General features: G+C 37.5%; 1 protein-coding gene and 1 pseudogene across 7 annotated transcripts in view; both read right to left on the bottom strand.

Moving 5' to 3' along the window:
* Nucleotides 1-27,030, bottom strand: part of DLGAP1 (DLG associated protein 1) — an 856,539-nt gene that overhangs the window by 627,373 nt on the left and 202,136 nt on the right. The gene's annotated exons all lie outside the window — the stretch shown is intronic.
* On the bottom strand, nucleotides 1,250-12,105 carry LOC309610563 (large ribosomal subunit protein eL28 pseudogene; annotated as a pseudogene). The gene has a single exon. The product of its transcript is annotated as a large ribosomal subunit protein eL28 pseudogene (transcript).

The raw sequence follows: 27,030 nt of genomic DNA on the forward strand, positions 1-27,030 counted from the left end.
TGAACAGACCAATCACAAGTAATGAAATTGAAACTGTGATTAAAAATCTTCCAACATGAAGCAACTGACAAAGCATTAATCTCTAAGATTTACAAGCAGCTCATGCAGCTCAATAACAAAAAAACGAACAACCCAATCCAAAAATGGGCAGAAGACCTAAATAGACATTTCTCCAAAGAAGATATACAGATTGCCAACAGACACATGAAAGAATGCTCAACATCATTAATCATTAGAGAAATGCAAATCAAAACTACAATGAGATATCATCTCACACCGGTCAGAATGGCCATCATCAAAAAATCTACAAACAATAAATGCTGGAGAGGGTGTGGAGGGAAGGGAACACTCTTGCACTGTTGGTGGGAATGTAAGTTGATACAGCCACTATGGAGAACAGTATGGAGGTTCCTTAAAAAACTACAAATAGAACTACCATATGACCCAGCAATCCCACTACTGGGCATATACCTTGAGAAAACCATAGTTCAAAAAGAGTCATGTACCAAAATGTTCATTGCAGCTCTATTTACAATAGCCAGGACATGGAAGCAACCTAACTGTCCATCATCAGATGAATGGATAAAGAAGATGTGGCACATATATACAATGGAATATTACTCAGCCATAAAACTAAATGAAATGGAGGTATTTGTAATGAGGTGGATGGAGTTAGAGTCTGTCATACAGAGTGAAATAAGTCAGAAAGAGAAAAAAAATACAGTATGCTAACACATATATATGGAATCTAAGGAAAAAAATAAAAAGGCCATGAAGAACCTAGTGGCAAGATGGGAATAAAGACACAGACCTACTAGAGAATGGACTTGAGGATATGGGGAGGGGGAGGGGTGATATGTGACAGGGTGAGAGAGTGTCATGGACATATATACACTACCAAATGTAAAATAGATAGCTAGTGGGAAGCAGCCGCATAGCACAGGGAGATCAGCTAGGTGCTTTGTGACCACCTAGAGGGGTGGGATGGGGAGGGTGGGAGGGAGGGAGATGCAAGAGGGAAGAGATATGGGAACATATGTATATGTATAACTGATTCACTTTGTTATAAAGCAGAAACTAACGCACCATCGTAAAGCAATTATACTTCAATAAAGATGTTTAAAAAAAAAATCTTCCAATAAACAGAAGTCCAGGACCAGATGGCTTCACAGGTGAATTCTATCAAACATTTAGAGAAGAGCTAACACCTATCCTTCTCAAACTCTTCCAAAAAAAAAAAAAAAAGAAAATGCATGGTAAAATAAAGATAACAGTTTAGATCCATAAATAGTTAAGGAAAGAGAAGTGGAAAATTTGGGCTACGTTGTCAGGAAAGCTGCGATTTATTTTACTATAATATCAAATGCGTTCTTTTCATTCACCGTATTTTATTGTATTTTGCACCAGCTACCCTTTATGTGAGATGCAAGATAATTTTGTGCTATTAATATCCTATTATATCTAATAGAGAAGAATATTATAAACTCTTCTAAAATACTTCAAAATTCTGCCATTTTGGAGAATGCATAAATTTATTTTTTAATTTTTTTAAAAAAATATTTATTTATTTTATTTTTGCCTGCATTGCGTCTTCGTTGCTGTGCACGGGCTTTCTCTAGTTGTGGCAAGTGGGGGCTACTCTTCGTTGCGGTGCGCGGGCTTCTCATTGCGGTGGCTTTTCTTGTTGCGGAGCACAGGCTCTAGGCACACGGGCTTCAGTAGTTGTGGCACGTGGTCTCAGTAGTTGTGGCTCACAGGCTCTAGAGTACAGGCTCAGTAGTTGTGGCGCACGGGCCTAGCTGCTCCGTGGCATGTGCGATCTTCCTGGACCAGGGCTTGAACCTGTGTCCCTTGTGTTGGCAGGCGGATTCTTAACCACTGCACCGCCAGGGAAGCCCCCATAAATTTTTATTGTATACATTTAAATAGCACCCTTAGATTTTTTTTTTTTAAACTTCAATGTGAAAACACAATGATGTTATCTAGATGTACATCAACTGAGGGAGATCACAATGAAATATCTTAAAATAAAGGCTAGGTAGGACAAGATGCTAGTTAACACAGCATATATGTTGTTACCAATGACCTATGTCAATATTCAAAGATAAATTCATACAACTTCCAAGATTTTCAAGACAAAGAGTTAACCTATGAACAGATATTAAAGGGGGCAAACAGTCTCATCCTTTGTATTCAATACGTTCGTACAATCCAGGTTTCAGCTGACTTCACTGCTGTGCTTTTATTGAATTAACTTAGCAAATGAACCTTAAAAGTAAATACTCTCGGAAGCAAAACCACCACTCTGATATTTCAGTCAGAATTTCTGGTTCTGTGTGGCACGTAAAAGGGACATTTCCCTGCCCCGCCTCTTCATTAAAACAGATTGGCTCATTTACTGGCCAGAAGTGAGGAGGATCAACTCTAATCTGGAGCATCCTCTCTCTTCCAAGGATGTTTGCAGATATTAAAGACACAAATAAAGGCTTGGTGTGTCCTTAAAACAAGCACTAATGCAGTTTCCACAGCAAAGGTAAAAACATCACATCACTGGCACGGCAGCTTCTCTTCAGGTCAGTGTAGCTTTTCCTCACCAAAAGTGTGAGTAGGAATAGGTTTTGGAAGGAGGAGGGACATTGGGAATTCACTGGAACGTGTCAAGGTTTACACCAAAGAAGGAAAGACAAAAAGGAGTAAGCATGGAGCAATTTTAGAACACGTTGCTTCCCACAAATTCAGTACCTCTTATCAACTGATGTTAAATTAGTTGCCCTCTCTTTCTCTTTACTTTTCTTCCTTATTATATTTTATCCATATTCACAAACTATTTAAATAATATTTTGAATGCTTAGGAGAGACAGGTGCATGGCATACACAAACACAGCTCTAGACACATTCATGTTTATTTGGCTAAGCGTTAATAAATATATCATAGCTTAGTACATACAATGAATGAGTCTGTGGCTGTACCTTGCATCTATCATCGTAGGCATTGGTTTTTGAGAAAAGTACAAAACGCTTAAGCGTAGATAACATCTATCTGATTCCTCCAAAGGGTTGGGTTAAGGAATTAGATTAATATCGATTTTTTATATTAATAGACTTTATAGTTAGAACAGTTTAAGGTTCGTAGAAAAATTCAACAGAAAGTATAGAAAGTCCCCATATACCCTTCTCACCCTCTACGGTTTCCCCTATTATTAACCTCTTGTATTAGTATGGTCCATTCATTTGTTACAGTTGATGAACCAATATTGACTTATTATTATTAATGAAAGCCCATAGTTTGCATTAGGGTTCACTCTTTGTGTTGTACAGTCTATGGGTTTTGACAAATGTCTAATGGCATGCATCCACCATTACAGTATCATGCAGAATAGTTTCACTGCCCTAAATATTGTCTGTGCTCTGTATTACTCATTCTTCCCTCACTCCTCAGGAATCTCTGTCAACCACTGATCTTTTTTACTGTCTCCACAGTTTTGCCTTTTCAAGAACATCATATACAGTTGACCCTTGGACAACACAGGTTTGAACCGCATGGGTCCACTTACACACAGATTTTTTTCAGTAGTAAATACTACAGTACTACACGATCCACCATTGGCTGAATCCATGGATATGGAACTGCAGATATAGAGGGAGGAACTGTATATATGGAGGACCAACTATGTTACACACAGATTTTTGACTTCATAGAGGGTCAACCCTAACCCCTGCTTTGTTCAAGAGCCAACTATAATTGGAATTATACAGTATGTAGCCTTTTCAGACTGGCTTCTTTGACTTAGTAATATGTATTTAATGTTCCTCCATATCTTTAAAAGAAAATTTTTTTAAATTAAATTTATTTATTTATTTATTTTTGGCTGTGTTCGGTCTTCACTGCTGTGCGCGGGCTTTCTTTAGTTGTGGTGAGTGGGGGCTACTCTTCGTTGTGATGCAAGTGGCTTCTCTTGCTGTGGAGCACAGGCTCCAGGTGTGCAGGCTTCAGTAGTTGTGGCACGCAGGCTCAGTAGTTGTGGCTCGCAGGCTCTGGAGCGCATGCTCAGTAGTTGTGGCGCATGGGCTTAGTTGCTCCGCAGCATGTGGGATCTTCCCGGACCAGGGCTCAAACCTGTGTCCCCTGCACTGGCAGGCGGATTCTTAACCACTGTGCCACCAGGGAAGCCCTGTTCCTCCATGTCTTTTCATGGCTTAATAGCTCATATATTTTTAGTACTGAATATTATTTTATTGTCTGGATATACTGCCATTTATTTATCCATTCACTACTGAAGGACATCTTGATTGCTTCCAAGTTTTGGCAATTATTAACAAAGCTGCTGTAAATATCTGTGGCAGGTTTTTGTGTGGACATTAGTTTTCTACTCATTTGGGTAAATACCAGGGAGCACAACTGCTGGATCGTATGCTAAAAATGTTTATTTTTATAAAAAACTGCCCAATTGTCTTTCAAAGTGGCTGTACCACTTTGCATTCCCACCAGCAATGGATAATTGTTTATGTTGTTCCATATCCTTGCCAGCGTTTGGTGTTGTTAGTGTTTTGGATTTGGGGCATTTTAAGACATAGTGGTAACTGTTGTTTTAATTTGCATTTCTCTAAGGGATGATGTAAGACATGGAGCATCTTTTTTAAGGTTATTTGCCATCTGCATATCTTCTTTCATGAAGTATCTGTTCAAGTCTTTTCCTCATTTTTTAATCAGATTGTGTGTGTGTGTGTGTGTGTGTTTTCCTACTGTTGGATTTTAAGAGCTCTTTGGATATTTTGGATAGCAGTTCTTTAGATATGTCTTTTGCAAATATTTTCTCCCAGCCTGTGGCTTTTCTTCTGTTTTTCTTTACAGTGTCTTCCACAGAGCAGAAGTTTTTCATTTTAGTAAATCCCAACTTAATATTTTCTTTCATAGATGGTGCTTTTGGTACTGTATCTAAAAATTCACCATCAAACCCAAGGTCACCTAGCTTATTCTCTTGCTATCTTCTCGAAGTTTTATAGATTTGTGATTTACATTTTTGTCTATGATCCATTTTAATTTAATCTTTATGAAAAGTGTAAGGTCTGTATAAATTATTTTTGTGTATGAATGTCCAATTGTTCAAACAGCATTTGTTGAAAAGTCAATCCTTTCTCCATTGAATTGCCTTTTCTCCCTTGTAAAACATCAGTTGATTATAAATGTATGAGTCTATTTCTGGACTCTCTATTCCACTTGTATTATTTCTATTCTTTCACCACTACTATGCCATCTTACTAACTGGAGCTTTATATTAAGTCTTGAAGTCAAGTAGTATTAGTTGTCAGTTCTCTGGGTTTTTTTTTGTTTGTTTGTTTGTTTTGGGGCATGTCAGCTGACAGTTTTATTGCATGAGGGAAGGGGATAGATCGCTCAGGAGCTGTTGGTGGGGCGGGTCCACTTCCTCTTCACCATCACAGGCTTCTGGCTGCATAGGATGGCGGCTGGCTCTGTGGAGGGCGGCCATGCGCAAATCTGGGCGGTACTTGCTCTTTCAGATCATGTGTCGGTTGCTGCTGAGGGTGGCCTGGGCATTCTCGTTGATGGTGGTCTGCACGTAGGAAGTGGCTGGCTTTCCCTGGCCGGATCTCCGCTTCCTGGCCACCACGACTCCTTTGCCGTCCGCCGCCGTCTCCACGCCCACAGTCTTGCAGTGAATGAGCCGGTTGTAGCGGAAGGAGTTGCGAGCCTTGAGGTTATTGGGTTCGGTGCTGTACGTCTGCTTGTTCCTCTTGATCAAGTAACTGCAGCAGGTCCTCACGACCATCCACTGCAGATGCGCGGACATAGCGGCAGCTCCTCTGCTGGCGGCAGCCAGAGATGGAAAGGCCTCTGGCTTTGTTCTTTTTCTTTAGTATTATATTGGCTATTCTTGGCCTTTTGCCATTCCACATATACTTCAGAATCAGTTGGTTGACAGTGCCAAAAAACTTGCTGGGAATTTTATTCAGATTCTGTTAAACCTGCTGATTAAATTAGGAAGGATTGACACCTGAATCACAGTGACTCCTCCTGTCCATGGACATGGAATATCCACCTATTTAGATCTTTGATTTCTTTCATCAGAGTTTGTAGTTTTCCTCATACAGATCCTGTACATATTTTTTAGATTTACATCTAAGTATTTTAATTTTTTGGTGCTAATAATATAAATGTTACTGTGTTTTTAGTTTCAAATTCCAATGTTTCATTGCTGGTATATAAGAAAAATTGACTTTTATATATTAATTTTGTGCCCTGTAACCTTGATATAATTGCATATTAGTTCCACTAGTGTTTTTGTCAATTCTTTTTCTACATAGACAATCATGTCATCTGTGAACAGACAGCTTTATTTCATCTTCCTCAAGCTGTACACATTTTATTTCCTTTTTAGTCTTATCGCATTAGCTAGGACTTCCAGTACAGTGTTGAATGGGAGTGGTGATATGGGACATCGTTGCCTTGCTCTTGATCTTAGAGGGAAAAGCTTCTAGTTTCTCACCATTAAGTATAATGTTAGTTGTAGGATGTTTGTAGATGTTCTTTATCAAGTTGAAGAATTTCTCTATATTCCTAGCTTTTTTGACCTAGGACACCTTCCTTACTTTTCTCCATTGTCTTAGTATATTTCTTGTGTTCCACTTCACAGAGCAAAGAGAAACCATCATACATATTGGAATTCTATCTAGTACCCTCTAACAAACCTACAAATATATTTAGTGGAGCTCTTATCCCTTCTTTAAAACATTTCATTAGTGAGGGAGAAGGTCTTCCTATCTAGGACCAGGGCTACCCTTCCTAAATTGGATTCTATTTCTTGGAAACCTCAAAATATCAACCAGACCCTATTCTCCCAATACGGTCAATAATTCTCTTACAGCTAGATTCACCCCCATCATAGTTAAACATCATTAATTATCTCCCTTAAAAAAAATCTCTCAACTCACAGGGCCTCTCATTTCCCATTCTCCTCATTTACAATGAAAATAATGAAAAAAAAATCTCTCTCTACCTAGGAGACCTTAACCATATTAGATTGTATATCTAATTAAAATATCCCCTCCCCACTGCTACCCCCATTCACATTAGGTCTGGCCATGTGACTTTCTTTAGTTAATGAAATTATATGTGAGAGTGATACGTGCCACTTCTTTTTTTTTTTTTTTAATTTTTTTTTTTAAATTTATTTATGGCTGTGTTGGGTCTTAGTTTCTGTGCGAGGGCTTTCTCTAGTTGCGGCAAGTGGGGGCCACTCTTCATCACGGTGCGCGGGCCTCTCATTATCGCGGCCTCTCTTGTTGCGGAGCACAGGCTCCAGACGCGCAGGCTCAGTAGTTGTGGCTCACGGGCCTACTTGCTCCGCGGCACGTGGGATCTTCCCAGACCAGGGCTCGAACCCGTGTCCCCTGCATTGGCAGGCAGATTCTCAACCACTAAACCACCAGGGAAGCCCTGTGCCACTTCTAAGAAGAAGCTTTTAGAGTAATTGCATGGTCCTGCCACTTTTTTTTTTTTTTTAAACCACTATGAGACCAATAATGTCCCAGATAATGGCTCTCACTTCATTCTGGTTCTGAATGATTCAGGACATCAGAAGGGCTGATGTTAATCCACAATGGATACTGGCTGAGCACCAAATCAACCTTTGCAATCATATGCCCATTGAAATTTCAAAGTTGTTCTTTATTGCCTCATACTATAGTCTACATTGACTTGTACATGACTTCTTGCCTCCATTTTCTCTCTCTCCATTACCCTTGACCCACTTAAGTCTGATTTCAGGGCTATCTCATTTAAAGATTGTATTGCAATCTGCAAACATAGACTCTTCCTGACTTCTCCCTAGTCCCTTGTTGCTTCCTCTCAGTCCTCAGTCCCCATTTCCTTGGCCATTGAATACTAGAATTTCTCAAGATCTATCCTAAGACTTCATCCCTTCTCACTCTACATTATAATCTTAAAAAGTCTCAACAGATCTATGATACTATTTTCTTCCTTTATCTATCTGATGTCCAAACTTATATGTTCAATCCAAATTTCTCTGAGTTTCTGAGTTTATATATATATAGAATATACATATTGTCTACTTTGTACCTCCACTTAAATACTTTCAAGAGGCATCACATTCAATATATCTAAAACCAGGTTTGTTTCTAGCGTTTATTTCATTTTCTCTCATTTCCTCACAAGCTTCATAAGACAGAGCCCACGTCTGTTTTTGACTCTTACAGTACCTTTGAGAAGGTGCAAAAATTCCAAGCGTGATAAATTTTAAAAATAACAATTATACATATCAGGGTGAAACTGAAGATAAAGATACAATGTTTAAAGTGAAAAGAAAAGGTATTTTTCATTCGAGGATTGACTATAGTCAGACAGCTGACTTCTTAGAACTGACAGAGAAAGCCAGAAGTTAGTGGAATAGTATATTTAAGAGGCTGCAAGAACACACTCTCAATCTAGAATTGTATATTCAATGAAAAGATCTTTCAAGAATGAAACAGAATTAGAGACTTTTTCACCTAAATTAAAAACTGAAGAGCATGTAGTACCAGTGGCTCCTCTCTAAAGAGAATCCCAAAAGATATACTTTAGGCAGAAGAAAAATGATGCCAGATGGAAATCTGAGATGCAAGAATAATGCAGGACAGGAGAGTGGCCAATATGTGGGTAAATCTATACAAACATTTACTGAATAAAACCATAATGTGTAATTTTGAAACACAGAAGGAAAATGAAAGGACATAATTCAAGATTGGAGCGACAAAGAATATCAAGGGAATAATACATATTCAGGATACTGTTACCATTTTCTTTTAAAACTGTGTGTAGGTTATGTATTTAGTGTACTATTTTTCTTTATACCCTACAGATGTTTTATAAATATTGCTTTAACTAATATTTAATAAAAATATAAAAATGCATTTTCTTATCTCCAGCTGAGTATGAAACATGTTTATGGAGAAGTAAAATCTATAATTCATTAGAAAGTAAGACCAGCCTAGTTCACTATTCCTCATATTTCCTAAATTATAGAAGTATTCCAAGAACTGATCCATGTTTTGAAACCCTTTAGTTTAGTGGCTTAGTCTATAATTCTGCACCAAAATAGTTGCAGCCTTCTATGTAGTCCTCTGAGGTATTAGTGGGTGCTTCTGACATCTGGACAAGATGGGCTAAGTGCAAAAAACCACAGTACTATATTTTTTTGTTTTAAAGGAAATGATTGGGCTTCGCTGGTGGCGCAGTGGTTAAGAATCCGCCTGCCAATGCAGGGTTCAAGCCCTGGTCCGGGAAGATCCCACATGCTGCGGAGCAACTAAGCCCGTGCGCCACAACTACTGAGCTTCCACTCTAGAGCCCGTGAGCCACAACTACTGAAACCCACACGCCACAACTACTGAAGCCCGCGTGCCCAGAGCCCGTGCTCCACAACAAGAGAAGCCACCGCAATGAGAAGCCCTTGCAACACAACGAAGAGTAGCCCCTGCTCGCCGCAACTAGAGAAAGCCCACATGCAGAAACGAAGACCCAATGCAGCCAAAAATAAATAATGAATTTATAATAAGTAAATAAATAATAAAGGAAATGATCTAGTTGATATAGTTGGAAAAATGTGATTAGTGAGGTCATCTGGAATTTCATTATCTATAATGATCTTAATAAATCTCAAGATTATGTAACAACAGCTGAAGGTCACTTGCTATGTAAAGGCATTACTGTAGTTCTAAAAGCTACTCTGAATTATTACATTACTGTGCCAGAAATGCAAATCTTCTTGAAGCTGTAGTGGTAAAATACTAACTTTTTCCGGCATCCTGCTCTGTAACACAAAACATCACCCTTCACAGCTTCTACAGAGGAGAGAATTAGCCTTAAGAGAGTCATCACGGCAGATGCTCATAGATCCTGCCATATGAGGGAAAATTTCTACCACAAAGTGCCTAATCATTTTAACTAAGTTTTTAGCTGTAATCTCATAACATCTTTATAAAATCAGTCAGATAACAGCTTCAATCATTTCAGTACAACTTGGGAAGTTTTAGCTAGGGAAGTAGCAAAAGCACAATATACTGTTGAGAACTACAGAACAGCCAGGTGAAATCTGTCCATGGTCCTGAAGAGGCCACCCACTGGGGTTTGTTTATTGTATGGTTAACACATACATAAATTAATTTCAAGATTATCAGTTGCTTTTTATTACTTATTTATTGTCTGATATTACCTTTGAGAAGAAACGTGCCACATTCAGGGATATTGTAATTATTTCAATTTATATTACTATTTGAATAAAATTTCAAGCAACTACTAATTTTTCCTTATATTTAAGTGCATTTTAAGTATGACCTAAGAAGATCAGAAGGCCTGCTACCAAAAATGCATTTTCATATGGAGGTATGCTGGTTTTTCTCCATTATTCCCTTTCCAAGATCTCCATACTTCTCTGCTCTGCTTTGCAGACCTGGGTGGCTGATCTCTAGGACATATTGTTACACTAGCTTCTGAATGGAAAATGCCTGTAAGAAGCATCTGCAGGACAGCAGATCAGCAGGTAGGGTGAGAGAGATTGAGATATTTCCTCGCTGCATATTCACTGCTGTGGCAAAGTTTTTCAGGAATAATTATAACTTTTGAAGACTAGCACATCTACCAAATGATCTCGTTTAGGGCTCTAGCTCTCTTGGGCTCATCCCCTTGTTTCTTAGTTTTTAATAGATATAACTTCTTCCTACCGTTGCTATTCTCTGGTGCTTCAACATCTTTTGTTTGTTTTCTTAGTCCTGCCAACCACTCTGTAAGTCGACCCTTCTTTAAAAAACTTTCTTCATTTAAACCATCTGAGTGCAACTTACTTCCTGCCAGGTCTGTGAGTGGTACAGAAAGTGTTTGAACCATAACTAATATATTCAATTGAGAAGACAGAATAGTAGAACATTACTACTCTTAACATTAAAAGCCCATAAAATATACAAGTCAGAAGGGAACGGGCTATAAGCACTGTGAATGCAAATACATGGCTACTTTTCTATGTAATTGAAGATTGACTCATGCATCCATTATTAATAGTAGGTATCAATAAATATTTTTTTTAATATTTGGAGTTTACTATGGAGTTAGCTCAAAATTTTAGAATACAGTATTACTAAAATCAAGGATTCCTTTAGTCATACTTAGGCTTATTAATTTTACTCATTAGTTTCAGAAAGAGAAAAAATTGGGGCATAAAACCCAAAGACTACCCCCAGAATTCCTGCCACCAACACATAAATAGATGCCATTGGTCAAGAATGCAACATTAGTTACAGAAAACATTTATCTGATCTCTTGCTCTATTGATAGGTCGTCAACATTTTTGAAAATTCTTCATACTTGAAAGCAGCTCAGTTTAAGGTTATATGCAGTTTAAGGTGTTCATACTTAATAGGAGATGCAAATATACTAATTGATGGGCCAGGGCATATAGAAGAGAGAAATTGTAACAGGTTAGACTTGTCTTCTCAGTAATGATCTTCCTGCAAGAAATCAGCACCCTGAAGGCGTTCCTTTATATGAATGAAGGCCTAAAGACTATAATAGTGCAACAGAATTAAGAGGACAAGGTTGCTGTAATGGCCATTTTTGCAGAAGTAAGTGTAAGAGCCTGGAATTCACCATCAACTTTAAAAGTCAGTGTACCACAATGTTCATTGCAGCTCTATTTACAATAGCCAGGACATGGAAGCAACCTAAGTGTCCACTGACAGATGAATGGATAAAGAAGATGCAGCACATATATACAATGGAATATTACTCAGCCATAAAAAGAAACGAAATTGAGTTATTTGCAGTGAGGTGGATGGACCTAGAGTCTGTCATACAGAGTGAAGTAAGTCAGAAAGAGAAAAACAAATACCGTATGCTAACACATACATATGGAATCTAAAAAAAACAAAAAAATGGTTCTGAAGAACCTAGGGGCAGGATAGGAATAAAGACACAGATGTAGAAAATGGACTTGAGGACACGGGGAGGTGGAAGGGTAAGCTGGGAAGAAGTGAGAGAGTGGCATGGACATATATACACTACCAAATGTAAAATAGCTAGCTAGTGGGAAGCAGCCGCATAGCACAGGGAGATCAGCTCGGTGCTTTGTGACCATCTAGAGGGGTGGGATAGGGAGGGTGGGAGGGAGACGCAAGAGGGAGGGGATATGGGGATATATGTATACATATAGCTGATTCATTTTGTTATACAGCAGAAACTAACACACCATTGTAAAGCAATTATACTCCAATAAAGATGTTTAAAAAAATAAGATAAAATAAAAGTCCGATATTTCGAGTAGGAAAACAATGTGCTAACATAACAAATGTGAGAAATTTTGCAATTTCTGGTTTTTGGAGTTCAAGAGAGTTACTCAGTGCAAGGGGACGGTCAAGGATAAATTCCTGATATAGCTCATTGAAAAAAACACATAACAGCCAATAAATGTGAAAGAGTCACCAAAAAAGTGACATTAACCGTACCTGATGATGTGTGAAACTATTATGAGTTTTCTTTGGAGGCTGAGTCTTCGGTAGATCTAAAGTCTCAGGTTTAGCCAAGTTTTACTCTTCAAAAAATAGGAATGTATGCTATTCACAGTAATGTGGAAAAAACAGAAGTAGTTTCAAATAGGGGCAAATATTTAATTATCATTCAGCTTGGTAGATCATGGCCTCCATTGGCTTACTCTTACAACTATCTGGAATATAAGCAGATGTTTCATTAATCATTCAGCTCCAAATTTGGTAGCAACTGATATTGTTGATCATCTGATGTAAGTTCTAAAACATTCTAAGTAGCATTAAATGGCTACAACAGTTGTTTATAATATGTGGTATCATCTCCTTGGTCAGAATGGCATTTGATGAAATTATACATTACAGTGTAAGTAATTGTATTGATCATCAATTAATGCATAACCAAATACTCCAAAGATTAATAGCCTAAAGCAATAATTATTATCAATTTTTGATGCAAGGTCACTCGTGAGATTATAAAGACAGATGTTGACTGGACTCTGGCCACCTGAAGGCCTAACTGAGGCTAGAAGATCATTTACTAGGTGGTTCACACACATGCTAGTAGGCTGGTGCTGCCTATTAGCCAGAGGTCTTATTCCTTTCTACATGGGACTTCCCACAGGTCTGTAAAGAGTCCTCACAGCATAGAGGCCAACTTGCTCCCATAGCAAGTGACCCAGCAGGCCAAGGTGAAAGTCACAGCAGCCTTTGAGGACCCAGGCTCAGAAAGCACAAACCACCCTTTTGCAGTATTGTGGTACACAGGTCAGTCCTGATTCAGTATGAAAGGGATGTATACAAGTGTGGGAATATAGAAGATAAGGATTATCTCCATTTTTGGTGGAGATAAGAGAACTGCATAGGAAATAGATAACACCATAGGACATCTGGGAAAATATTTCTACTCTTTTTGACTACTCGTAGCCTGTCACCGTTTCTTTATTCCTATTCTTATTTTAATATGAGTAAACAGAGTCCACATAAATTATATCTTCCTCCTGTCATGACTCCACTAAAATTTTTAAAAATGCTTTGATAAGCATGGTTTCAAAGCCTACGTATCTCAGCTTTCACTCCTGATTCTATTTGAGAAGAATTCAACGTATCTATACACAATTACACCAAAAAACTCTTCTCCAAACCCAAGATATGTAAAGTTTTTTGTTTTGCTTTGTTTTTTGTTTGTTTGTTTGTTTCTTGGATGGAAGGTCAACTAGACATAACTAGACTGGTCCCAAATGAATACTAACTACCGTACCAAGAATATCTCAACCAAGTACTGGAGAGGTTTCCAGAGAGCAGATTCTTAAGACTGCAAATTATATTAGCAGCACTAAAATTCAATTTTAATTAGCCATGACACTTACATATACTTTAGAACTGATGAAGTGCTCTTCAGACTAACAATTCTTAATAAGCTCTGCTTACATTTAATTTCTATTTCCATTTGACAGTAGTAACCAAGGAAAACTTGGGATTCAACCCAACGCTAATGCCTCCCAATACAAGGGCTCTAAGTTTTCAGTCCGCTCTTACTTATTCACCCAGCCAATTTAATTTCCAAATCACAAACTTGTCCACCCTTCCTTCTGAGAACAATAATTTCCTTTGGAAGATTTCTTTAGGTTTTTAACTTTGATTGAAAGACTATATCAAATGGAAAACATTTTATATAATCCAGTCCTTCTGTTTTATAAATTATCAAAACAGTCGCCCTTCTTTGAATCATATTTTAACAATATGTTTCAAAATATTCAATATATATTCCTTTAGAAGAATTACAATAAGTGAATGAATTTAGGGCTGCTCTTATAACTAGTAATTACACCCCTTTCTCCTCATGGCAATTTGAATACATCTTGACATTCTTTGTCTCCTTTCTTATTGATTCATAAAAATGAATCTAAAAGAAGAGTTACGATGTTTACTGCAGAAGGAACAGAAAAGCAAGTGGATCCTAGAACTTATTCTTTAAACTTTTTTTTTTTGTTTTGGATCGAAAAAGAAAATTTCAGAGCCTATTTTACCTCATTTGCTGACAGTAACCTGACTTCTGCACAGGTCAGAGCTGTTCCCTTCACTGAGCTCACCCAGGACATTTTTGTCCTTCTCTTCTAAGACTTATCCTAGTCAAGCCTATTTTCCAGCTCACTGGAAGAACATCTTCTGCAACTTGATGAAGCGCTCCTTGAAACCAGAGGGCACAGCACATTCATCTTGTGCTCTCATGGTGTCCAAAACACCGTGGACACCCCATTAAGTATGTGTTCAATGGAATTTTAAAAATATCTTTTCTTTTAAAAATTCAAAATCACACATATTTAATGAAGAAAAATAATGAAGCACCATTAGAAAAAAAAAAAGAAAAAAAATTATAAGGTGGCTAATATTGTTATCCCCTTTTACAGATGTGGAAATTGAGGCTTAGAGATGTTATGTGGCCCAAGGATGTGGCTCCAGTGTCAGTTTCTCATCCACCGTGTATACTGTAAAGGGTTTTAAGTGCCGCTTGTCAATGGATATTAATGAACCATCTGAGGTTGGAAATCATGAATGTATGACAGCCAATTAGGAAAGCTATTGTATTTCTCATGCATTTATTGACTCATGAATCATATATTTAATATCTCCCTGACAAATATTAGGAAATGCATATGTTAGACACTCTCTAGCTGTTTAAAAACAGAAGTGGAAGGAAAAATGTGGTTGGATTTAAGATTAGGATCAGGACAGGATGAGTCCAATGACTATGGGGTAAAGGAATTGGGGGTGTTGCAAATCTTAATGAAATGATGACTGGTCAGGGAGGAAATGAAATTATCCAGGAGAGACAGAGTCCAGAAAAGTAAGAATCTGAGTGACGGGGGGACGGGGGGACGGGGCGGGGCAGGGGGAGGGCGGCCTCAAATTTTAAAAAGGAGAGGATTAATATAAGAATGGGTTTACTGTCAATCAAACATTTCACACATGGAGAGGTTTGGGTAACAGCAAAGTTCAAGATGCGCCAATATGGGGAAATTGCTAAAATAAGGCGGAATAAAGGAAAAGTAACTGTGACACTATCACCTGTGCTAGTCACCCATTAGGGGAGGAAATGAGTCTGGTGCATTTCCCCCCACCCCCAAATGTGAGGAAGTGACCTGGAGGCCAGGGGTGACATCATGACACCAGCATGAGATTAATAATCACGTGAACCACATGAAAATTGTTCATGTTTGTAGGTGAAATAGCAGTTATTCTAGTTCTGGTGCTATAAGCCATAAAACTATCTAAGCCTTTTTTGAACCGGCTATTTTATTCCTAGCATTATTTGGAATAATGTGTTAAATAAAAGTGGTTTTTTGTGCTTGTTTTTGCCTGTACTGTCCAAAGTAACACTTTTTCTTATTCATCTGAAAATATAACCTATTTTCAGTATTTTGGTAAACGGAGGACAAATCCAAGTTCAGTCTCTCGGCATGGTTTTCTGTTTTGTACGTGCCCATAATACTTTGTCCCTGTCTTCCACTTCCCAGAACAGAATATATGATGTTCCCTGTTGAGTGTCATGGTTAAGAGCATGGATTTTAGGACCAGATTTCCTGGGTTCAAATTTTGCTTCAGCCACTTACTAGCTGTCTAACTTGGGTGAGTCACTTAAATTCTCTGATCCTTGGTAACCTTATCTGTAAAATGGGCATGAAATAATATTACCTGCCCAAGAAGATTTTGTGAGGATTCGATCTGTAAATACATGCAGAGGAACTCCCACTTGGACTGGAGTAAGAGCTGAAGCAGTGCTGGATATTCTTATTTTAATTATTTTCAATAGAATCTATTTTTAATAATATTTATTTTTAATATTATTTTTAATAGAAGTGCCATGATCCCTCTGGTCATTCTCTGGGTGGGTCTTCATCAAGTCCAACAGGTCTCTTGGAGGGACGACAGTGTGCAAACCACACATAATATTTATGATGGTGAAGCTTGGAATGTTATAAGAACACTGCAATATTTTCACCTCTGTTTTCATATATCTTCCTAATAAGGCTCAGGAAATCTGTTGGCTCATATGCTACAGTGGTACACTGAGCTAATGTTTTCAAAGACCAGTCAAAAATGATTCTCTGATTCCCAAGCTGCATTTTATAGCTCAGATCCCCTAAGGTTTATAAATAAATTGTGGCATGTTTCTCCCCCTAAATGAATTATCTTAACACTTTAATGCAATGCTGTTTATTTCCCTATTTTCATTGATATTTATCCTCGAGGAGATGAGATTTACTACATAAAAGTAAATAATACTATCTACACAGTTGTCTGGTCTAGCTGATTTAAAACCTATAAGACTTAACATCCCTACTGATTTTTAGAATGCTGAATAACAACTGTTTACATTTAACTCTTTTATTCTTTCCCCCTCATTTTTATTTAGCAACTATTTATTGAGAAATTCCAAGAAATGTGCTTGGTGGCATACTTGAGCAGGAGAGACCAATACATAAGCACTTTTCCTATTCTTGAAAACTCAATAAACCACATCCATGGCTCCTTTGGGGTCAGACATATTTATCCCTACATATAATAAAACTATGCTCCTGGAAGCAACTTAAGTGTCCATCAACAGATGAATAGATAAAGAAGATGTGATATATATACACAATGGAATACTACTGAGCCATGAAAAGAATGAAATAATGCCATTTGTAGCAACATGCATGGACTTAGAGATTCCCATATGAAGTGAAGTACATCAGACTGAGAAAGACAAGTATCATATGATACCACTCATGTAAACCCATCTAACACTGTTCACAATAGAGTAGCGCCTGTCAAGGGCCACTATCGAGTCTCTTTCAGACACCCTAAGACTGGAAAATTACTGAAGACTGCAAGTCTATTCTCCAAAAAACCACATCCTATAGAGACACAGCCAGCCTGGGTACTGCTGTGGACCAGAAGAGACATGAACCCACCCCCTTTTCCTGCATCTTGCCCTTTGAAACTCAGTAAAAGACTCAAAACCCCACCCTTCAGTGTTAATGCCACTCTCTGCGTCTGGCCCCTTTCCTCCCTTGGAAAGTGAATAAAAACTTTCTTTTCTTCCCTTCTTAATACTTCTGTGAATTCTTTCACAGCCCGCGTTGGCTCACGTAACAACTTATATGCGGAATCGGAAAAACTAATATAAATGAACTTATTTACAAAAGAGAAGTAGACTCACAGGAGTTTGGGATTAACATATACACATCACTATACATAAAATAAATAACCAACAAAGACCTACTGTAGAGCACAGGGAACTATATTCAGTATCTTATAATAACCTAAAATGGAAAAGAATCTGAAGAAGAATATTTATATTCACACACACACACGTATATATATACACACACGTATAACTGAATCACTTTGCTATACACCTGAAACTAACAAAACATTGTAAATTAACTACACTTCAATTTTTTAAAATGGTTGAAAAAAAGAAGTCACAAAGTCTGCCCACACTCAAGGAGAGGGGATTACACAAAAGTGTGGATTCTACGGCAGTAAGAATTACTAGGGTCATGTTAGAATTATGCCTATGAAGATGGAGACATACATGTGTGTATGTGTTAAGATGTGTGTTAAAATATAAGTAAATATATGTAGGCATGCATATGTACATAAATGTCTAAAATGAAAGAAGCACGAGCATCAAAATGTTAAGTGTTTTTTTAGGGGATGGTGGTGTTACGAGAAAGTTTAATTTTGTTATTTGTACTTTTCTTTATTGACTTGAATTTTACACTATGCAAGAATCACTTTTATGATACAAAACATTAAAGTTATAATGGATACTGTTTGGTGGGTGGCCCCAAATTCCATGACCTCAGGTCTTGGTGAAAAGACTTGTGCTAGAATAATAACCTCTGGTCTTTTTCCACATGCCTCCCCATGGCAAAGGGTTGACATTTTAATGGGCGATGTGAGAGAAGGAACAGAGCAGGCTCAGATTGGCCTCTGCCCCTTCTTTCTTTTGGGTTTGCCTGCCAGGGAGGAGGCTTCGTACTGGTCTGCATGCTGCCATTTGGTCGGGGCCACCCCTGGGGGCACTGGAGCTCACAGCTGTGCGAGTATCTACGTGTGAGTCTGTCTCATTAAGAGGGAAGGCTGGCAAGGCCCACTGGCTGTAAACTATACTATGACTTAAAGAGGTGACACTGTCACTTTTGATCTCTCGGTTTATGTGTGTGTGTGTGTGTGTGTGTGTTTGTGTTTATGTGTGTGTATGAATGTTTATGCATGCATGTGTATGCATGTATATGTGTGTATACATGTATGTGTGCATTTGCATGTGGGTATGCATGTATGTGTATATGCCTGTATGTTTGCATATGTGTGTGCAAAACTCCATGTGGGGGGGGGGGAGGAAGCAATTGTTGCCTGAGTTTTGAGTATATGAAATTCAACATGTACAAATGGCTCCAGTGATAGCATAAATTATGAAACTTAAACTAAGTTAACATGAATCACTTTGTAATTACTTCCTGTCACTGATCATGACTAGCGTGAAATGAGTTATGAGTTGTAAAGCTATAATGAAAATATTATGATGCAATATTATTGTATACGCAAAATAAAAAATTCATTAGGATTCCTCACCTGCAAAAACAATCTGTAGATGACACATGCCATTTAGAGTATTTCAGGTATGTCATACCTCTATTTGTAGAAGGTACATTTCCTCTCAGTCTGTTTCATCATTTGTAAAAGAGAATGCCACTTTCCTCAAAGTATCATGAGTTAAATGAGATTATATCTATAAAAGTTCTTAGAAGACCCTCCATAAATTATGACCCAAATCTACATAACAATTCTAAACTATTTTCTATTGATAACCTAAGGTTAAGTTTATGCCTTTGTTAAGTAGAAAAAAAGGGGCTGACATCTGAAGTTATTTAGATCCTAAAAACGAATAAAGCTAGCTTTTTAAGTCAATTTGACAATTTTCAGACAACGTTTTGATGGACTGTGTTTTCCTTTAATTAAATAGAAGCAGAAAAACCTTCTCGGTGTTGAAAAAAATTTTTCAACTGTTCAAATATAGAGTAGAAGTTTGAAAAATTATCTCCTTTCACTCCTTTTTTCGGTATGCTTCCTTCAAAATAACATATTCAGTAACTATTGAGAAGGTTTCTATAGTAAAAAAGAACATGATGATACAGCATACTGAAGGATTATACATTTACAGTAGCACCATTAATTCTAATCAAAGTATGTAGCTTCCCTTTCAGGCTACTGAAAGCAAATGAGCTGGCAATGGAAGCTGCTTGTTTTCAGATTGTTAGAAATGGGTAACCTTTAGGTAAAGATCTCTGAGAATAATCCATGGACACCCTGCATCTAAATTACTTGGAGTAACTTTTTAGCAGAGGAGATGTGTGAAATGTCCCCCAACCCTCTGACTTACTAAATTACAATTTCTTGAGGAGTAGAAACAGGAATGAACATTGATACCAAATGACCCATGTATTTTCATGAACGTCAAAATTTGAGAACTATAGTGTAGGTCACGTGGGACAGACTTTATCATCGAGCAGACAGATGGCAAAGTAGGGCCATGATGTGATGTGGGAGAGTGGTACACTGGACAGCTTTGGGGGAGTTGATATAGACTGTTGATATTACAGTCTATAGTACAGCAGCTCTGACTGCAAGACTTAAGTCATATCTAATAACGGCCAAAAAGTAGTGACCAAAATAGCAACTCAGAGAATCCACCCCATTTGCATTTTCCAAAGCCTCGGTTATCAGTGTCATTAAGTATGAGATGTATGAAGGGTTGCATTTTGATCTACCCCCTATATGTTAAATAAACTATTGACATCATTTGGAAAATTCAATTTGTTTCATCATTTATTTCATGGAATCTAGGTTTTTAAAACAAGGAGCTAGAGAAACAAAAATATTTTGTTAGAAAATTTTGACCATTAAAGTATCGGTTAAGCAATCTTAGCTAATGGGAATGATCAGTCTTTAGTCTATAGTTATTCAGTATACACTTAGAAGATCCCTGAAGAGAAAAAAAAATCTATTTTAAAAATACATTTCTTCTTTTGAAAAAAGTACCAAAACCCGATTTGCTTCTTTAATAAATAGTCTCACATTAGAAAAATTAGCCAGTGGTTAAGTGATAATCAGGCTCATGGCTCTCAGAGCTACAGTCAGAATTGCAGCATCCCAACAACTATTTTTCTCAAATCAAAGGCTAAGCAAAGTATCTTCCATTTAAAATCAAACTACATAAGTCTTCCTGGTTATCTGCATGTTCATGGTTATTTTCAATAATAGAGACTGAATCTGTTAGGACCTCCTTCATATCATTTCCTCACCCATATATTTTATCCTCTTTTTACACGCTCTGTTTACTTAAATATCTTGTTTCATCTTCTTAGTCCTCCAAGCATGTCAAGTTTGCCCTCTAAAGTGATACTTCCTTTATCTTGTACTTTACTTGCGTTAGAAATTCTCAGGTAGCCAAATAGTCCTTTACTGAAATGCAGTACCAGTTACCAGACACAAGTTGTTGTTTTTAACAGATAAGGAAATCCCAGGAAATGATTAACTGTTTCCTTGGTTTCCACAGTATTTATATATATATATATATATATATATATATATATATATATAATATAAATATAAATATATATATATACATATATATTTTTTTTTTTAAATAAAAAACGTGTAGTTTTTTTCCCTATAGCCCTGGCAATGTATTTTTATCACATAGGTACTTATGCATCAAAATCTAGTTGGTATATTTTATCAGTAAGAATAAGCACCATGATGCCGTAACTTTTTAATATACTATTACAAATATGCTATTTGGATTTAAATATTACTATAATATATTTAAATATTATTAGATTTAATATACTATTACAGAAAAAATAGTTATGATAAAATATTATCTTAGGAAAAAAATTGAGAATTGAGAGGAAAAGGATTTAAGACCCTCAGAGAATAACATTTTCAATGATAGACAGTTTCTAGAAAATCAACATCAGACTAATAACAATTATATCAGACTATAACATCAGACTAATAATAAATAATATCAAACTAATAATCTTGTAATCAGATTTTGTGATGAAAGTAGAACTTCCATAAAATGACTGAAAATCTAAAGAAAAAAGATTAAGCCGTGCAATAATTTTTTCTTCCTATATATGGATAAACGTGAAAATGAAACAATTCGAATAAAATCATAGGTGTTCTAACATGATTCACATAATCGGAGCCTCTGGATAATTCCAGGTATGATCATAGAAATAACTTTATCTTTTATGATGTAAACTGAGTTGCTCAGAGCACTGGAATGTAAAAAGTTTTCTGTTGGAAATTGGCAACATTTTTGGATCTAATATTTCAAGGCATGCTACGTTCCTATTGAAAAGATCAACAACTGATGGGTTTCTTATAAGTCCCATGTGGTTTCCCGGCAATCATCGAACCTAATTCCATTTTGGCTCAGTGATGATGGATACCAAATATACCATAAGATGCACATGCCCTCTGATCTCGCTGTTCATGAGGCCATCGTTTACTATCACTTTTTCCCCGATTTTAATGGAGATGCTGAGAACTAGAGGAAAAAAACCGATGGCCTTTCCACCTCTTTTCTTGGTTACCTTGAGAAATTCATTTTTTGTTCTATTAAAAGTCAAAGCAGTAAGTTACCAGGCCCAGGGTCATGCCTTTCACCACTGTTCAAAACTCCCCTGTTACTAGCTGTTTCTGTTAGGATTCCTGAGAATGGGGTTCAGCCTGTGTGACTGAGCAAACCTCCAGGGGATTCTGATGCATGGTGATTATTCAAATACTGATTGTTGATGTCCAGTGCAGCAGGTCAGGCCCCCCGATTTGCATTTCTAACAAGTTTCCAGGTGATCCTGAAGCTACTGCCTGGGAAGCACGCTCTGGTTGCACAATCGATGAGTGAAACCAGTCTGTGAATCTTCCTGGAGTGCCTCTCATTGCATTAAGTTATTATGATGCAATTTCACCATAAATCTATAGATGCAACCAGACAAGAATATACCACATCAGCTTACAATACAACTCTTACAAAGAATGGTTGTATTTAAACCCTACTACGCTGTTGCTAGAAATATAAATTGGTGCAGTCACCGTGGAAAAGGTGAAGTATGAAGGTTCCTCAAAGAGACTAAAAATAGAACTACCAAAAGTATTGAAGTTTCCTCGAAAGACTAAAAATAGAACTACCAAAACAACCCACTCCTGGGCATATAGCTGAAGAAAAGGAAAACTCTAATTCAAAAAGATATGTGCACCCCAATGTTCGTAGCAGCATTATTTACAATAGCCAAGACATGAAAGCAACCTAAGTATCCATCATCACATGAATGGATAAAGAAGATGATACACACACACACACACATATATAGAGGAATATTACTAAGCCATAAAAGAATGAAATTTTGCCATTTAGAACAACATGGATGGACCTGGAGGGTATTATGCTTAGTGAAATAAGTCAGAGAGAGACAGACACCGTAGGATATCACTTACATGTGGAACCTAAAAAATATGACAAACTAGTGAATATAACGAAAAAGAAGCAGGCTCACAGATATAAAGAACAAACTAGTGGTTACCAGTGGGGAGAGGGATGGGGGAGGGGCAACATAGGGGTAGGGGATTAAGAGGTACAAACTACTATGTATGAAATAAATAAGACACAAGGACATATTGTACAGCACAGGGAATATAGCCAATATTTTATAGTAACTTCAAATGGAGTATAATTTATAAAAATATTGAATCACAATTTTGTATACCTGAAATTAATGTAATATTGTAAATCAACTATACTTTAATCGAAAAAATTAAAAAGAATGGTTTCATATAAAATACAATAGAAATTACACAGTGCCTACAAAGAGGTAACTCTTTGTTGAATGGATGAATGAGAAAAAGGAAATAATTTGTCACCAATCTGAAACAAACAGAAATGCAAAATCCCAAAGCCCCGGCTGTAAGATATGGGATAATACCAGCAAAAAACAAGTATGGCGCTTCATTCCTCCCTTTATTCAATATTTTAAAAACATAGGTTTTGCGCACTGCCATTACATTGCTACACATTGGTATGATCCTGAATATCTTGGAAAGAAGCCCAGGCAATGATTCTGTTAGCATATTGAGTAGCCAGTGATACTATCTGGGGACTTTCTCCCTTACAGTTATTTACCTGGGGTGGTCATCTGCCATTATGTAGACGAATGATGTGCTAACATGCTTCCTTCATGGAAACCAGGAGATGCCAACATATCTGCTACTCAAAAACGGTTCCCCTTTATCCTCAGAGCCTTCAATCGATTCTTGCATAATTTTGATTTTTTTTTAATAGAATGTGGCTTTCCATAACAACAAAATGCACTCCATTTTATAGCTTACTCCCCAGTCTTTTCAGAGGCCAAAGGAGTACTGCCCATATGACTTTACCAAGACTCATCCTGAACTATTTTATGCATTCTATTTTTTTTTAAGCCATGGGAATTAACTTGGCTTGTGTGGATCACCTTTTCAAGGACACTATCTGTCTCGCAGCTGATTGCACCAGCATCTGCAAGCCCGTATGCCCAGCATTTCGGAAGACAGACCTGAAATGAAGGCGCACACAAGTGGCCAGATGTGAAGGAGATCTGGGGCTAAAGCTGGCCTTGGAAGTACGAACTTATACAAAAGATTTTTAGCTTCAAAAACAGTCACAATTTCCTCTGAGAAGTGGCAGAGCAAAGAGATTTTGCTAACTTGCGCATTCAGAAGTTCTTTTCAGAAACGTGAGGACAACAGGGCGGCAACCAGGGGAGAAGGGTAGACAGAAGCACTAGGAGTCAGGCAGCTGGTACTGCCTGCGATGGTGCGTGTCATATACACAACTGGGGCTAGGGATGCACTCACGCAGCATGCCCTCAGCTGCTCAGGCTGCTGCAGGTCACATGAGCGTGGTGACAGTACATCAGACACGGGGAGAGTGTACACACACCTGCCACACACCTCCCCTCCCAGCTGCCCCAAACCCAGAGCTAATTTGGTGGAGGAAGCTGCCCTTAGGCAACAGTTTGTGAGGCTTGTGCATTGCAGTGGGGGGCAAAGCAGGGAGTTCTGGAGTCACAGTCATTTGCGTTAACGGTTGGCCTTGGATACTTAAAAAAACTGTGTTTCTTGACAAATACCATAGGATATCACTTATATGTGGAATCTAAAATATGACACAAATGAACTTATCTACAAAACAGACTCACAGACACAGAGAAAAGACTTGTGGTTGCCAAGGGGGGTGGGGGAGGGAAGACTGGGAGTTTGGGGTTAGAACATGCAAACTATTATATAGAGAATGGGTAAATAACAAGGTCCTAGTGTACAGCACAGGGAGCTATATTGCATACCCCATGATAAACCATAATGGAGAAGAATATGAAAAAGAACAAATACATATGTATAACTGAATCACTTTGCTGTCAGCAGAAACTAACACAACATTGTGTATCAGCTATACTTCAATAAAATAAATTTTCAAAAAACTGTTTCTTGAACCATGTTACTTGCAATTTTTGTAAGTTTTCATTTCCCCATCTGTGAGATGGATATAATAATAGTTCCTTTCTCGTAGGAAGTGCCTGTTCCTAGTACCGTGCCTGGCACATAGTAAGTGTTCCTTAAGAGCAACTTTGTTGTCATCTCTCAGGTAGGAACGCAGACTTACAACTGATGGGCACTGAGGACTAGGACACTCTTGCCCCAGTTTTGCTTCAGTGAACTTACTGCCAGGTATTCCCAAGGCTTGGCATCCCTGAGTCATCATGAGAGGAGAATTCATTCCCATGGGCAGAGACATTCATCATCCATGACCTTGTCAGATCAAGAGCTAATTCAAGGTCACTTTAGAGTCCATGATGATATGTTTTAGATTTCACTATGAAACCCACAAGAACACAAACAAAACTGAATACCAAACACAACCGTTTCACAGCAATGGGCTAGTCCATGCTATCTTCATGCCCCACGAGGTTTACTTCTAAGTCCATTGACTTGGATGATAAATATTATCTCCTGGGGATTTCCCCTTGGTGTCAGAAATGTTCACTATTTTTTTTAAAAAGAAAAGTTGGATATTTCATTCAGGTGTAGCTTTAGAAAAATGGAAACCCACTTTATTTTTTCCTAGCTGGGCTACCCTACACTGTGGCTCAAAGGTAAGCAACATCCAAATAGACTTTAAAAATGGACTTTAGGATCTCTGTATGTTGGAATATTTTCTCTCTACCTTTATATTGCTCAGGCCTTCAAAAAACTTAATAGCAATACAATAAACATCTGTGTGCCCATCACCTAATCTCATCAATTGTTATTATTTTGCTCATCCTTGTTTTCTTTTTCTTTCTTCTGTGCTATGCCATTTGAAGTTATCATGATGTTTGAACCCCACATACATCAGCATGTATGTCTTAAGAACTAAGACATTCTCCTACATAACCATCTTACCTGAAAGTACACCCAAAAACGTCACTTTAATACCCTAATATTACCTAATATGCAGTCCATTCTATTAATAATTTGAAATGCATTTCCATAGGTAAGAGTGCCAGCAGGATATCTGGCTAACAAAGTCCTGTTTCTCCCACCAAGTCCTCTGTAGGAGGGGAAGATATTTAAGGTGACCATGCTTTGATCGATTAATGGGCCATTTCTTAAGAATCTAACCAATGACTTTAACTTTCTAATTTAAAAAAATTATGCATTAAACAACATTCTTTTTTTTCTAGATATTTGAGATTTTTTTAGATTTTCAACATGGCCATTTATCTTTTGAAAATAAAAACTGCCTAGTTTATACAATTTATACAAAATCATGTGGTACCTATTTTGGAGTAAATACTGCTTTAAATGTGATGGTAATCATACTTATATGATTCTTATTTATATGAGTCATCAAGTTAGTGATAGGAGAAATGGCAATAACACAAAAATAAATATCACTGGTCATTCTTTGTTGATTCTGTGCCAAAGGCTGTCCCTCTCCCAAGCCAGAATATTTAAGTGACTACAGAAGAGTTCTTGGGTCTGTGCACCATTGTTTTCAACCATAAAACAGGAAAGATTTTATCACTATCCACATCACAAGGATACTAAGAGGCTAAAGAATATAGGATAAAATTGCTTTTAGTTCATACGTGATAGGGCATATCATAAATCCCAGGTACGTGCATTTCAATGATGTCTGCTGTAGTTCAGTGTCACGGAGTGGGTCTTAGCCGAGTACACTGTGATAGCATACCACACTGGTAGAACTTTTCTTATAATGCAGCAAATGTCTGGTAAGACATTTTCTGAACAGTCTGTAAAATTCCATAAACTTTTAGCTCGTCTTTATTCTTATAACCATAGTAATGTTAAGTCCTATGAAATTATCACTCTATAGATTAAAAA

Source organism: Balaenoptera borealis (genome assembly GCF_965194805.1).
Source record: "Balaenoptera borealis genome assembly, chromosome: 14".
Taxonomy (NCBI): domain Eukaryota; kingdom Metazoa; phylum Chordata; class Mammalia; order Artiodactyla; family Balaenopteridae; genus Balaenoptera; species Balaenoptera borealis.